General features: G+C 42.1%; 1 pseudogene; it reads left to right on the forward strand.

Annotated features, from left to right (window-relative positions):
• The first annotated feature begins 4,694 nt into the window (after positions 1-4,694).
• Positions 4,695-10,110, forward strand: LOC139823618 (uncharacterized; annotated as a pseudogene).
• Positions 10,111-10,784: the final 674 nt, after the last annotated feature.

A 10,784-nucleotide genomic window follows, 5' to 3' on the forward strand; every position in this document is an offset into this window, starting at 1 on the left:
CTTATAGAGGTGCTACAAATTATTAAAAAGTACGAAGAGAGATAATTTTCTTTAATTTGGTTCATATAATAGATATATATTTCTTTTGCAATCTATTTTTTAAAGCAGTTACATACAATTAACATGAATGTCCACAAGATATTTTATGCACAAAAAAACAAATATATTACTTTAATGCATACTTGAGATGCTGTGCAATAATGTATTTTTTTGTTTTATTATTATTTTATTTCATTAATATTTTATTTAAAAAATATTTTATTTTATTTTTTATTATTTTGGTTTTATTTTTATTCATTAGGACATAGTATTCTGTGATTTAATAAGTTCTTGTGTTTTGTAATAAATAGTTTTATTAATATTATAATATGATGTACGCACATATACATATATGTAAGTCATAAAACTTTATTTTTAATAAAATTTTTAATGAAAAGAGTACAGTAGCTTATCAAATATGTTGCCACTACCATGGTATATTTCCTTGTTCCGAAATAAAATAACGAGCTAAATCATCACGCTGCTTTATAGCAGCCGCTGGACCAATGTTGGCACCAATTCGACCCAAGGATTAATATATCTATTTCCATTTACTAAACTACCAATTTCCAGCTATAATTTCACCATTAGCTCCTTCTTGATCTGCGACACCATCATGTAAATAATGATTGTTATTTAATCCAGTAGTAATGATATAATTATGCAAACAGGTTAGAGCTTGTATTATTGCTTCAGCAGTTTCCAATTTTACATTTAAGAGATTTTGCAAAATTCTCCATCTTGCGACAAGAATACCGAAAGCATTTTCGATAATTCGACGTGCCCTCGATAATCTGTAATTAAATACTTTTTGCTCATTGCCAATCAAATTTTGTCTTGCATATGGACGCATTAAATAAGTTTTGAGAGGAAAACCCTCATCACCAACAAGGAAAAACGGTGTTGCAAGATTTGTATTGGGTAGAGGACGCGCTTGTGGTACAGAAATAGTATTATTTTTTAAAGCTTGATACATTGCTGTGTTGGACCAAATTCCAGCATCATTAAGAGAGCCTACAATAAAGATATAATATAACTGTTTAAAGTACATACATTTTACAGATGTTTATAGTAATGTGATATTAAACTTACCGTAATTACCAATGTCGACCCAGGTAAAACGATATCGTGCATCTGCAATCCCCATTAATACAAAACTAAAGTAGCCTTTATAATTATGAAAACTACTGCCAGAATTTGCAGGAGCTTGAATTCGACAATGCTTGCCGTCAATTGCTCCTATGCAGTTTGGGAAATTCCACATGTTATAAAATTCATCTGCTATTCTTAACCATTCATTTTCGTTATGTGGACATCAAAGATATATTGATTGTAAAATATCCCATATAGTCTTACATACTTCAGGTATGATGCTGTATAACGTTGATTTTCCTATACGAAATAAAGCAGCAGTAGTAGCAACGCTATCTCCGTGAGCTAAGAAACTGTAAAAATAATAGAAAAGAGGTAATTTCCAATAACAATTACATTCTTTACAAATATATACAAAATTACAATTTACAATAGCTATAGCTATAATTGTAAAATAAATTAATGCATAATTTTTATACAAACCTTAATGTCACAGCAAGGCAAATTTCTGTTGATAATGGTTCTACGACTTTTCTTTTGCAAACGAGGCTTTAACAGATTATGTAAAACGTCGAACTGTTGCACTGACATTCTTGTAAACTTAAATAATTCTTCGTGATCAGTCGTTTTAAAATATGTAAACAACTTTTCATGAGCGCCAAAACTTTGCCTCATTTTCATAGAAATGTGAGGTTTTACCCATTATCTTCTTGTTTTTCGTTTTTTCTTTAACAGTAGTCTTATTTTTAATAGTTGCACCAAAATTAATAATAAGTTTAAATTAATTCCGACAGCCACATAATTCTCCATTGTCACTTAACCTTACTATTTTCGGTCAAGTAATACGACTAAAATAGAGGTCGTCAGTGTCACATCAGTTCTCGTCATACGTTACACGACATTCGAGTCCGACAGACGACTTATTGTAGACCAGGCTTTAGGGCCGGTGGTGTCCTTGCCGCCGGACGTAGGGGCCGGCGGCGAGTACGGTGCCCGGCGGCGGCTCTGGCTTTGGGGGCCCTATGCCCCGTCTTCCGCGGGCGGCGGGGGCCGGGATCGAGCTTCGGCTCGGCCGGGGTCGGGATCGAGCTTTGCTCGGCCGGCCATTCTCGTCGCGCGCGGGGCAGGATGGCGGGGTTCCTTCTGTCGGAGTCGTTTGGCGGGCGGTGCCTTAGAGATCGGGGGCGGCTTCCGGGGGTCTTTCGGGGCCTTTGGGGGGCGTCCTCGATACGGGCGTGGCAAACTCGGGGATACCCGAGGGCTCGGGCAGGCTGGGCTCGTGAGGCGGGGAGCCAACCAGCCTAGGGGAAGGAAAACCCCGAAATAAAACCAAACCTTCTGACGGAGGAAAACGTCGAAATATGGAAGGTTCATTAAGAGGAATAAACTCCTCGAGTACTCGGACCGAGGGCCGGCAGAGGGGGGTGTCGTCCCAGCCCCCCCTAGGTCGTCGGCAAGTGATGGGCTACCCGATGCGTCTTTGGCGAACGCATCGAGAAAAAGTACGATCGCTACCGGTGTAGTTAAGGGGAATACAGAAAGTGAGGAATCATTTCTACTCCTTTTGATCTCAAGGGATAGGAAGGACCCAAAGTCGGAGGCCACGGTCTTTGGCAGAATTGCGTGACATCATAGCCAAAACCAAATCGCAGGACATGTTTAAGATGCTGGACGAGGTGCTGGAGAATTCTGGGATAGACCTGACGGGGGTTGGTCTCTCCGTTCAGGTGGCCATGGAGATTCTAGCACTCGCGATAAGAGAAATGCAGGATCAAGGAGACAAGGGGGAGGAAGAAATTGGGAGAGGAGATGAGAAAAAGAGTGAGATTGGAGAAGGAGCTTGACAGAGTTAGGAGATCAACTCTGGGAGCTACAGTGGAGAAACGCGACTTGTCTACCCAGATAAAAATACATGCGCGTTTAAGGGGGAGGATCTTGGAGACACACATAGGTGAGTGCGACCCAATGGATACGGACATGGAAGTCCAAGAGGTGGAGAAGCGGGACGCAGCCATACAGGCTGCGCCCCGCTTAAAGGATCGAGGTAATAATGCCCCAGAGAAAGGGGCATTTGAGAATCGGGGGATTGATGCGGGACTTATCTCCCGCATCGATACCTTCGATCAAAAGATGGAGAGCCTGGCCAGCGAGATACGGTCATTGGTTGGGAGCAAGGGAAATGCCCCTCCCGCTGGGAACTCCGGCGGGGGGTGTTCCCCAAAGTAGGAAGGTCCCAAGAGGACCTTATACCCGGCTAGTAAGCCGGTGAGGGTGGGGAAGAACGTAGGTAAAGGCGGGGGGGCGCCGCGGCCCCTACTCCCTTAACCAACAAACGAGAGCTTGGTCGGGGCGGGGGTGGGGGGCGAGACGTGCTCCCCTGCTAAAAAAAGACAAGGAGGAGCTAAGGCCGCGAGGTCGACTCCGCCCGAAACGGCGGCGGTTACAATTACCGTCCCCGGGGGTAGGGGGACCTCATACGCCGGAGTCCTGAGGGCTGCAAAGGAGATGTCCCTTGAGGTCCTAGGGATAGATGGCATTAATTGCCGTAGCGCCGTCACCGGGGGCCTGGTGTTAAAGGTTCCAGGTGAGGGCTCAAGTGAAAAGACGGACACTCTGGCACGGCAAGTTAGTGCCGCGCTAGAGGGGTCTGGGGTGCGGGCCGCCAGGCCCACTAAGTGCGTGGAGTTGCGCTTGAGGAGCCTGGACGACTCAGTCACCCAAGGAGAAATAGCGGCTGCCATCGCCGCAGTTGGCAGCTGCCTGGAGGGGGACGTGAGGGTCGGGGAGATCCTTCGTCCCCCAAAGGGAATGGGGATAGTTTGGGCGAGGTGTCCCACGGGAGCTGCGTCCGAGGTATTAAAAGGAGGGCTCAGGCCGAGCTGCTCCAGACCCGGCCTCTGAGGTGTTATAGGTGCCTGGACATGGGTCACGTCTGGGCCCTGTGCACCTCCCTGGTGGACCGCAGCGGGCTTTGCTACCGTTGCGGGGTCAGCGGCCACCGGGCTAGCCTTTGTCCTGCGGCGGCCCCAAAATGTCCGCTTTGCGCGGATTTGGGATTGCCGGTTGGGCATCGGCTGGAGGGGGCCGGGTGTCCCTGCCCTAAATCTAATGGAAAAATGGGGAATCAGGCTCCGAGGAGGGGAGAGAAGCCTGCCTCCCCAGAGGTGGCTTCGGGGGAAGGGATGGTCTGGGAGTCTTCGGGCTCTCGGCCGCCCCGTTCTCCGAGCTGACAGTAGTAGAGCGTAGCGGAGTAGGGGGGGCTTGGGCGGGGTTTCTACGAGGCCCCCGCCACGAGCGCTTCTCTTGCTCCGCCGGGGGACCTGGTTCCGGGGCTTGTGTCCCGGACCCGAGTTTCCTGAGCCGCGACCCGGGGGAGGGGTGGGCTGGGCCTTCCCCACGGAAGACTCAGCCCGTATCCCCCTCCTTTGTGGTCGTGCGGGGGTCGGGGCTCAAGCGAGGATTCTGGAATTTCGACTTCGCTCCCGCAGAAAACCTTAGGGGGCGCGGCGACGGGGATCGTGGTACCCGTCGCCGCTTAGAGGATAGGTGCCCCCGCCACTGAGATGACGGAAGACCGGGGGGCCTGTGGGAGGTCGGGATATGTGCCCGCTCCTGCGGCTCTCCCGGAGAGTAGTGACCCATTGGGTTTGGTGAGGGTTCCCTTCCGGATGTAGTAATAATCCGTTCCCGGGGGAGCCCGTCGAAACACAGAGTAGGCCACGCGTAAGGTTTTTAGCCGGTAGAAGTCCGGCATAACCGTCCGCCCCTCCCCGGGGGCGGCGGTACTCATAATGAGTTTTCCTTACGATTAATATTTACTTTTAATTATATTATTTTTATCATAATATTAATAGTTATTGTATTAAAAACTCATTTTTATGTTAATTTTTTTTTATGTTGCAGCGTTGCCGCAATGAAAGTACAACTGCAACCATAATTATCGGTTTGCTTTCTGTGCACGTACATATACGTACCGGTGGGATACAAAGCATAGAGTAAGTATTGTACGATCATATTTACTTTTAATTATATTATTTTTATAATAATATTAATAATTATTGTATTACAAACTCATTTTTATGTTAATTTTTTTTCATGTTGCAGCGTTGCCGCAAAGGAAGTACAATTGCAACTATAATTTGGTTGAAATCGGTTGAAATATATGTTTTGTGCACACTCAGTAGTAATATAATAATATATAATTTGGATATTCTCAACAACGCCAGCATCATGGGGGATGATGACAGACCTGTGAGTAATGTTTTGTATAAAATTCTTTAGTTGCATTTTATGCGTATTTCTTACACGCGAAAAAATAATTTAGTAATTGTAAGCAAGTTGCCACGGTCTCCCCGGGAATTTGAACCTACCGCCAAACTTCCCGACCGGCAACGCTGCCGATTCACGGCGGCCAGTAGGAAGACAAGGAGCGGCCAATCCGAGGCTTGTTACGAGAGCCAATAGGAAGGCTCGAGGACGGGCCAATCCTGACCCTCGCGAGCCTACGAAGGTGGCGTGGCGATACCGTCGAGAGAGTTGTTGCGTAGCTGCATAGCAGGAAAGAGCGATCCGTACTAATTGTCGTAAATAAAGAATATTATTATTTGTAACGAACGAGGCTGGTCTATCGCTCACGCTCCCACAACCGCATAGCAAGTTGTTTACATAATATTAGGTAAATGTCATTAACTAGTTCAAAGTTTGCTGTTATTGCTAAAAATTAGCTGTTAAAAATAAAATACATTTGCTATGTGTTTGAGATCGTGCCATCAGTACGGAAAATCGCGTCGTGTCAGAAAGTAGATATAAGATAAATGCTCGCGCAACATGTATGCATGCAGGGAGGGCGGTCGAAGAGACAAAATCTCCATCGTGTCATCGTAATCGCATTACAAATAGCCTCTTCAAAATTACATTCGTCAGTATAGCATGGATCTTTCTATCGATCGTATTTTAAAAAGTTCGTTAATTGCCAGCAATATAACATTGCCACAGCTGACCGAGTGCGCAAACAAAGTCGAGCTACCGCTCACACACAATAGAAAGATCTATGCCATAAACAAAACGCGCCCAAATAAGTAACGATCCTTGGATCATCACGTGCAAACGGTGACGTCAGCGCGATGACGTAGGCCGCCGCTGGCCAATCATCCTCCCGAAATTCGTAGAAATTGGCCTGGAGGGAGTTTCGCCTCGGAGATGATAAAAACACTGCCGCTGCGCCGCGGAATCGATTTTGCTCACAGATCACCGCTCGTACACCGCCTAGTATTTCGATACAACCGCTTTGCTATACCGCTTATCACCGCTTTTCGCACTCGCTTGCTTAATTGCTATTTCGCCGCTTTCGCCGTGCTAGACTCTGTGCGCGCTCACGGCACTTTGCCTGAAAAGGAAACCAGTGTAAATAATTGTACATATTGAACACTATGAAATACAATTTTATTAGCTAAAAATGTTTAATACGAATAACTAAGAAAGTAGCAGCTATTCCTCATTATCTTACGTGAAACTGAACATTCAATTTGATTTAGTTATTATTGTGTCACGTTCTGACTGTTATTGTTCGTCCGTTTTTTAGTCAATGCATTTAAGCAATTTACCAGGGATTTGGACAAGTTGTGTGAAGGATATTATTATTGTTGTTGTTATTGCTTTTGTTATTCGGGACCGAAAAGATATCTAAGTTTATAAACTTTATAACGAGGATCACTTTTATTTATTTGGTTGTAATGGGGGATAATCGATGTCGAAGGAATAGGTTTAAATAGAGGTGCGTTTTCTAATCGTTGCAATTGTTGGAGGAAGGGGAGAGGATCTTGATTAGAAATGACTGCTTGTTTAATCTGGAATCTGATTCGTTTAATTCGAACGCGCCTACCTCCTTTCTTCGTAATTCAGCCGCGTTCACGAAAATGAATTTTAAACTCGCCACACTTTTCGGCAGCGCTCTAAAACCAATCCGCCACACACTCTGGTCGCCAAACTTTTCGTCAGCGCTTAGATCGTCAGCGTAGAGGTCAAATTCACTTTCGGGAATTTATCGTAATCATTGTTTTTTCTGGAAACCAACCCCGTAATCGCCACGCTTTCGGCAGCGAAAGTACCGGTTCGCCACACTCTTTGTCAGCGCCCCAGCACAGATCGCCACGCTTTTGTCAGCGAAACTGCGAGTCGGAATGCCAGAAGTGATTGATTAAGAATACGAGATAAGATTCCAGATTTTCAAACTCGTTTCTTTTCAAACTTAGTTTACCTTTATTTTAAAAATCTCAGTACAACTTGTGCGTGAAGCGCGGTCTTATAAGGTATGAGAGTACAGGGACTAAGTCGCAGAATTGAGCGCGAATGCTCGAACTTAGCGTATAGTGGAACGTAGGAAATCGAATAAGAGTTAGGAGAGAGTCTGAGAACTATGTCTAGTCAAGACCGAAGTTAAAACTTATCTGCTTTCCGCGGCGTTTTTCCGCCCGAAAAAGACCGGAATCTCCCGCGCGAGATTCCCGCCCTTTCCCTACGCGTTTTAAGGGGGGAGGTATTCTATAAGCTTCTAGAACATTCTTGAAGCGTAGTTTTGGGCCCATCTGGCCCCCAGCCCTTCAACGGACTCCGATAAGAAAACCTAAACATTTACCCGACCGTTCCCTCGGAATTCCGAGCTAACGGGCGTCGTCTAAGCGTTCAAAACGTGTATCTTCCGAAATTTTAATATAAAATTTTCCGTACGTAACAATTGCTAAGAGAATTTAGCATAATGGATTTATCTAAACGTTATTTGTTTCTAGCAGTGAATATTTTTTACGGCAGCACCAAAACTTTAACAGCTAAAAAATTGAGTTTTGGTAGTGACAACATTAGCTGTCTCTATTTTAATGAAACATCTTAACTGTCACAGCTATATTTTAGCTTCCTTGGCTAATCATTTTTTTGCGTGTAGGACGAATTCAGACTTTGGCAGAAAAGCAGAAGGCAGAAAACTAATCAAAACTCGCACTGATAGTCTTTCTCTTTTTGTTTAAAAAGGGAAGTAAGAAGTGTCGCCTACCAGTGCGAGTTCTTATTGGTTTTCTGCTTTCTGCTTTTCTGCCAAGGTCTGAATTCGCCCTTAGATTGCTTTAACACAATTTTTGTGGATATTGAAAAAAAAGAAACAAGGAAAATGTACATAAGATAAATAAGATGTTACATAACTTTGTTAAAGGATGTAATCAAAGTCCATCCATATGCTGATGAAAATATTCAATTATTTGTAAATAATAATGTTGCAACAAATATTGTAACAAATTATATTGATTATATTGACATAAAAGTGGTTTATAAATTTAAGAAATTAGATTATATATTAAGTTATATAAATAAACTAGTTATATTTATTATTTATTATTTTTATATTATATTTTAAGATAAACATTCAATTGCTGAAGCGAACCTTAAATCGCAGAGTAAAGACGATAATTACAAAACAAACTCGTTTAGAAAGTTTAGCAGCTGTTATTAATAAACGATATGTTGAAAGCGAATCCGATGATAACAGCAATGGTGAAGATGGTGGTGATAATGAAATAAATTTAAGAGTGGCTGAAGAGGAAAATGTTAATATTTTATTTCATGAGAAAGAGTTAGATAGCCGAAACAAATGAAAATATTTTGCATAATAAAGATTTGACTAATGAAAGTGTTCAAAATATTCTGAAGATTCTGATTCTGATTCTGAAGATTTAAGATCTAATCCAAGCAATCACGATTCAAATTTTGAAAATAACAGTGACATTAATGAAGAGGAGCCTTTACAATTTGGTAATAACAATGAGAGAGGGCAATATATCGTTAGAATTTTACGTGAATGGTTTCAAGAGGGAGGCATTATGTCAATGCGAAAGCTTGATTCTTTACTTGTAAAGCTTCATCGTATATTTCCTGTTGTACCACTTACAATTAGTTACAAGACACTCTTGCATACCCCACATGAAATTAATATAAATGGAAGAGAGTTTAATTTTAATGTTAATGTTAATGTTAATAAATTAATGTTAATGGAAGAGAGTTGTGGTACAAAGGAATAGCTTATAACTTGGATCTAATGAATTTAGACGAATATTTACAAAAATTTAATGAAATTTTTATCGATATTAATATTGATGGCCTTCCATTATTTAAAAGTAGCGCAGAAAGATTTTGGCCCATTCTTGGGAAACTTGTTGCATCAAAAAATGAACCTTTCATCATAGCTATTTTCAAAGGAAAGAAATATCCTAATATAAATGACTTACTCTATAATTTTGTAAGAGAGATGGCTGATTTACGTGAAAATGGATATATACGAAATAATGTAAGATATAGATTGTCAATAAGACATTATATCTTCGATGCACCTGATCGATCCAAGGTGAAATGTTGCATCGAACATGGTGGCTATTGTGCTTGTGAGAAACGCGAAGTAATTGGAGAGTATGTTGATAATAGAATGACTTATATAGAACTAGATAAAAATCTTAGAACAGATCAATCCTTCCTTAATCAGGAGCAACCTTATCATCATACTGGCCGTTCACCGTTGGAAGTGATTAGAGCTGGTTTAGTTTCCCAGTTTTGTTTAGATAGTCTTTATTTGGTATAAATTGGTGTTTTTAAACGATTGATTCTTGCTTGGAAAAAATGGAATGGGCCTTGGAAGTTACATCACAGTATAATACAAAACATTTCTGACAAGTTGCTGATGCTAAAAGATTCCTGCCCTCGAGATTTTAACAGACCACCGAGAAGTTTAACTGATCTCCCGTTTTTTTAAAGCAACAGAATATCGACGGATATAAACACTTTTTACTGTTGCATTGTGCAATTTACATTTTAAACAGTCCGTGTTTGGTGTATACGCATTGTGACTATGCTAATACATTATTAAGAACTTTTATTTGTCACTTCGCTACTATCTATGGTCAAAAATTTGTTGTTTACCATATAATGTGTGGAATAAAGTAATATAAATAAAATTGTATAAAATTATTTTTTACTTATATTGTAATTTAATTTTTTTTGTTACTTTGCAGTTTATTGTGTTCAAATTTTTGAATCAAGTTTTAAGATACTTCTACGTCGACCGTCTCTTATGCCATGCCATCATTTTATTAACTGGAGTCGCGTCCTTTTCACTTTTTCGACACCAGGGCGGTGCTAGTATCGCCAGTTTCGATATGCACATATGTATACGTGTGTGTACTGCGCGAGTGCAGATAGTGCGTTCATTCAGCGCGCTGTCACTGAGTTAGTTCATCAGTTAACCTATCTCGAGAGACACGGTAGTGCGCGCGGAGCGAGACCGACCGTGACTCTTTACGAGACGCGACGATTAATTTAAGGTAATTGTTTTATGTAATTATTGTTTTATGTAATTATCCTATAATTATTTTATTCTATATATTACTGTTACTTATTTTACTGTTTACTACGTTTACGTGAGTGTTTACACATACAGGTTAACCTATATTTTATATATTGACGGCAGGGAGCTGATACTGAGATCAAGAAGCCTGTTCACACGAGGCGTTTCTGCCGCGCGATTGCGGCCGCGCGTTAACGTTTGCACGAGCCGCACGCTGTCGCGAGGTAAGGTGCGACAACGCGCGCATACGCGCGTACGCAAAACGGCAGTAACA

This window comes from Temnothorax longispinosus, unplaced genomic scaffold (assembly GCF_030848805.1).
Source record: "Temnothorax longispinosus isolate EJ_2023e unplaced genomic scaffold, Tlon_JGU_v1 HiC_scaffold_14, whole genome shotgun sequence".
In the NCBI taxonomy this organism is placed as follows: Eukaryota; Metazoa; Arthropoda; class Insecta; order Hymenoptera; family Formicidae; genus Temnothorax; species Temnothorax longispinosus.